The following is a 5,000-nucleotide window of genomic DNA, read 5'->3' as shown; positions in this document are numbered from 1 at the left end:
AGCCATGCTTCACTTTTAACTCAGCTGTGGTTCACCTTTAACTAAGCCGTGTTTCACTTTTAACTCAGCCGTGTTTCACTTTTAACTAAGCCATGCTTCACTTTTAACTAAGCCGTGTTTCACTTTTAACTCAGCCGTGCTTCACTTTTAACTCAGCCGTGCTTCACTTTTAACTAAGCCGTGTTTCACTTTTAACTAAGCCATGCTTCCCTTTTAACTAAGCCATGCTTCACTTTTAACTAAGCCATGCTTCACTTTTAACTAAGCCATGCTTCACTTTTAACTAAGCCATGCTTCACTTTTAACTAAGCCGTGTTTCACTTTTAACTCAGCCGTGCTTCACTTTTAACTAAGCCGTGCTTCACTTTTAACTCAGCCGTGCTTCACTTTTAACTAAGCCATGCTTCACTTTTAACTAAGCCGTGTTTCACTTTTAACTCAGCTGTGGTTCACTTTTAACTCAGCCGTGTTTCACTTTTAACTCAGCCGTGGTTCACTTTTAACTAAGCCGTGTTTCACTTTTAACTCAGCCGTGTTTCACTTTTAACTCAGCCGTGTTTCACTTTTAACTCAGCCGTGTTTCACTTTTAACTAAGCCATGCTTCACTTTTAACTAAGCCGTGCTTCACTTTTAACTAAGCCGTGCTTCACTTTTAACTCAGCCGTGCTTCACTTTTAACTAAGCCATGCTTCACTTTTAACTAAGCCGTGTTTCACTTTTAACTCAGCTGTGGTTCACTTTTAACTCAGCCGTGGTTCACTTTTAACTAAGCCGTGTTTCACTTTTAACTCAGCCGTGCTTCACTTTTAACTCAGCCGTGCTTCACTTTTAACTAAGCCGTGTTTCACTTTTAACTAAGCCATGCTTCCCTTTTAACTAAGCCATGCTTCACTTTTAACTAAGCCATGCTTCACTTTTAACTAAGCCATGCTTCACTTTTAACTAAGCCATGCTTCACTTTTAACTAAGCCGTGTTTCACTTTTAACTCAGCCGTGCTTCACTTTTAACTAAGCCGTGCTTCACTTTTAACTCAGCCGTGCTTCACTTTTAACTAAGCCATGCTTCACTTTTAACTAAGCCGTGTTTCACTTTTAACTCAGCTGTGGTTCACTTTTAACTCAGCCGTGTTTCACTTTTAACTCAGCCGTGGTTCACTTTTAACTAAGCCGTGTTTCACTTTTAACTCAGCCGTGTTTCACTTTTAACTCAGCCGTGTTTCACTTTTAACTCAGCCGTGTTTCACTTTTAACTAAGCCATGCTTCACTTTTAACTAAGCCGTGCTTCACTTTTAACTAAGCCGTGCTTCACTTTTAACTCAGCCGTGCTTCACTTTTAACTAAGCCATGCTTCACTTTTAACTAAGCCGTGTTTCACTTTTAACTCAGCTGTGGTTCACTTTTAACTCAGCCGTGGTTCACTTTTAACTAAGCCGTGTTTCACTTTTAACTCAGCCGTGTTTCACTTTTAACTAAGCCATGCTTCACTTTTAACTAAGCCATGCTTCACTTTTAAGTAAGCCATGCTTCACTTTTAACTAAGCCGTGTTTCACTTTTAACTCAGCCGTGCTTCACTTTTAACTAAGCCGTGCTTCACTTTTAACTCAGCCGTGCTTCACTTTTAACTAAGCCGTGTTTCACTTTTAACTAAGCCGTGTTTCACTTTTAACTCAGCCGTGCTTCACTTTTAACTAAGCCGTGTTTCACTTTTAACTAAGCCATGCTTCACTTTTAACTCAGCCGTGTTTCACCTTTAACTCAGCTGTGGTTCACTTTTAACTAAGCCATGCTTCACTTTTAACTCAGCCGTGTTTCACTTTTAACTCAGCCGTGTTTCACTTTTAACTAAGCCATGCTTCACTTTTAACTCAGCCGTGTTTCACCTTTAACTCAGCTGTGGTTCACTTTTAACTAAGCCATGCTTCACTTTTAACTCAGCCGTGTTTCACTTTTAACTCAGCCGTGTTTCACTTTTAACTAAGCCATGCTTCACTTTTAACTCAGCCGTGTTTCACTTTTAACTCAGCCATGCTTCACTTTTAACTCAGCTGTGGTTCACCTTTAACTAAGCCATGCTTCACTTTTAACTCAGCCGTGTTTCACTTTTAACTAAGCCATGCTTCACTTTTAACTAAGCCATGCTTCACTTTTAACTCAGCCGTGTTTCACTTTTAACTCAGCCGTGTTTCACTTTTAACTAAGCCATGCTTCACTTTTAACTCAGCCGTGTTTCACCTTTAACTCAGCTGTGGTTCACTTTTAACTAAGCCATGCTTCACTTTTAACTCAGCCGTGTTTCACTTTTAACTCAGCCGTGTTTCACTTTTAACTAAGCCATGCTTCACTTTTAACTCAGCCGTGTTTCACCTTTAACTCAGCTGTGGTTCACTTTTAACTAAGCCATGCTTCACTTTTAACTCAGCCGTGGTTCACTTTTAACTCAGCCGTGTTTCACTTTTAACTCAGCCGTGTTTCACTTTTAACTCAGCTGTGGTTCACTTATAACTCAGCCGTGTTTCACTTTTAACTCAGCTGTGGTTCACTTTTAACTCAGCCGTGTTTCACTTTTAACTCAGCCGTGGTTCACTTTTAACTCAGCCGTGGTTCACTTTTAACTCAGCCGTGTTTCACTTTTAACTCAGCTGTTTCACCTTTAACTCAGCCGTGTTTCACTTTTAACTCAGCCGTGTTTCACTTTTAACTCAGCCGTGTTTCACTTTTAACTCAGCTGTTTCACCTTTAACTCAGCCGTGTTTCACTTTTAACTCAGCCGTGTTTCACCTTTAACTCAGCCGTGTTTCACTTTTAACTAAGCCATGCTTCACTTTTAACTAAGCCATGCTTCACTTTTAAGTAAGCCATGCTTCACTTTTAACTAAGCCGTGTTTCACTTTTAACTCAGCCGTGCTTCACTTTTAACTAAGCCGTGCTTCACTTTTAACTCAGCCGTGCTTCACTTTTAACTAAGCCGTGTTTCACTTTTAACTAAGCCGTGTTTCACTTTTAACTCAGCCGTGCTTCACTTTTAACTAAGCCGTGTTTCACTTTTAACTAAGCCATGCTTCACTTTTAACTCAGCCGTGTTTCACCTTTAACTCAGCCGTGGTTCACTTTTAACTCAGCCGTGTTTCACTTTTAACTCAGCCGTGTTTCACTTTTAACTCAGCTGTGGTTCACTTATAACTCAGCCGTGTTTCACTTTTAACTCAGCTGTGGTTCACTTTTAACTCAGCCGTGTTTCACTTTTAACTCAGCCGTGGTTCACTTTTAACTCAGCCGTGGTTCACTTTTAACTCAGCCGTGTTTCACTTTTAACTCAGCTGTTTCACCTTTAACTCAGCCGTGTTTCACTTTTAACTCAGCCGTGTTTCACTTTTAACTCAGCCGTGTTTCACTTTTAACTCAGCTGTTTCACCTTTAACTCAGCCGTGTTTCACTTTTAACTCAGCCGTGTTTCACCTTTAACTCAGCCGTGTTTCACTTTTAACTAAGCCATGCTTCACTTTTAACTAAGCCATGCTTCACTTTTAAGTAAGCCATGCTTCACTTTTAACTAAGCCGTGTTTCACTTTTAACTCAGCCGTGCTTCACTTTTAACTAAGCCGTGCTTCACTTTTAACTCAGCCGTGCTTCACTTTTAACTAAGCCGTGTTTCACTTTTAACTAAGCCGTGTTTCACTTTTAACTCAGCCGTGCTTCACTTTTAACTAAGCCGTGTTTCACTTTTAACTAAGCCATGCTTCACTTTTAACTCAGCCGTGTTTCACCTTTAACTCAGCTGTGGTTCACTTTTAACTAAGCCATGCTTCACTTTTAACTCAGCCGTGTTTCACTTTTAACTCAGCCGTGTTTCACTTTTAACTAAGCCATGCTTCACTTTTAACTCAGCCGTGTTTCACCTTTAACTCAGCTGTGGTTCACTTTTAACTAAGCCATGCTTCACTTTTAACTCAGCCGTGTTTCACTTTTAACTCAGCCGTGTTTCACTTTTAACTAAGCCATGCTTCACTTTTAACTCAGCCGTGTTTCACTTTTAACTCAGCCATGCTTCACTTTTAACTCAGCTGTGGTTCACCTTTAACTAAGCCATGCTTCACTTTTAACTCAGCCGTGTTTCACTTTTAACTAAGCCATGCTTCACTTTTAACTAAGCCATGCTTCACTTTTAACTCAGCCGTGTTTCACTTTTAACTCAGCCGTGTTTCACTTTTAACTAAGCCATGCTTCACTTTTAACTCAGCCGTGTTTCACCTTTAACTCAGCTGTGGTTCACTTTTAACTAAGCCGTGTTTCACTTTTAACTAAGCCATGCTTCACTTTTAACTCAGCCGTGTTTCACTTTTAACTCAGCCGTGTTTCACTTTTAACTAAGCCATGCTTCACTTTTAACTCAGCCGTGTTTCACCTTTAACTCAGCTGTGGTTCACTTTTAACTAAGCCATGCTTCACTTTTAACTCAGCCGTGTTTCACTTTTAACTCAGCCGTGTTTCACTTTTAACTAAGCCATGCTTCACTTTTAACTCAGCCGTGTTTCACCTTTAACTCAGCTGTGGTTCACTTTTAACTAAGCCATGCTTCACTTTTAACTCAGCCGTGGTTCACTTTTAACTCAGCCGTGTTTCACTTTTAACTCAGTCGTGTTTCACTTTTAACTCAGCTGTGGTTCACTTATAACTCAGCCGTGTTTCACTTTTAACTCAGCTGTGGTTCACTTTTAACTCAGCCGTGTTTCACTTTTAACTCAGCCGTGGTTCACTTTTAACTCAGCCGTGGTTCACTTTTAACTCAGCCGTGTTTCACTTTTAACTCAGCCGTGTTTCACTTTTAACTCAGCTGTTTCACTTTTAAGTGCCTGAAGTGACTACATCAGCATCAAGAAAACCGAGGGAAATGTTGAGAAGTGTGGTGAAGTACTACTCTCTTGCAGACACTTTGTTTTCATCTTTCCTGGTCATCTGATCTCTTTAACAAGGCATCTACTTCTCACCTCAAACGAGTA

At 40.3% G+C, this 5,000-nt stretch overlaps 1 protein-coding gene across 1 annotated transcript in view; it reads right to left on the bottom strand.

Moving 5' to 3' along the window:
- The window catches only part of LOC130132861 (POU domain, class 2, transcription factor 2-like), a gene marked incomplete at its 5' end in the record, with an annotated part of 86,016 nt that overhangs the window by 41,634 nt on the left and 39,382 nt on the right, over positions 1-5,000 (bottom strand). The window lies entirely within an intron of this gene.

This window comes from Lampris incognitus, unplaced genomic scaffold, assembly GCF_029633865.1.
Source record: "Lampris incognitus isolate fLamInc1 unplaced genomic scaffold, fLamInc1.hap2 scaffold_196, whole genome shotgun sequence".
NCBI lineage: Eukaryota > Metazoa > Chordata > Actinopteri > Lampriformes > Lampridae > Lampris > Lampris incognitus.
Note: the sequence above shows the minus strand (reverse complement) of the source record. Positions and strands in the feature narration are given on the sequence as shown.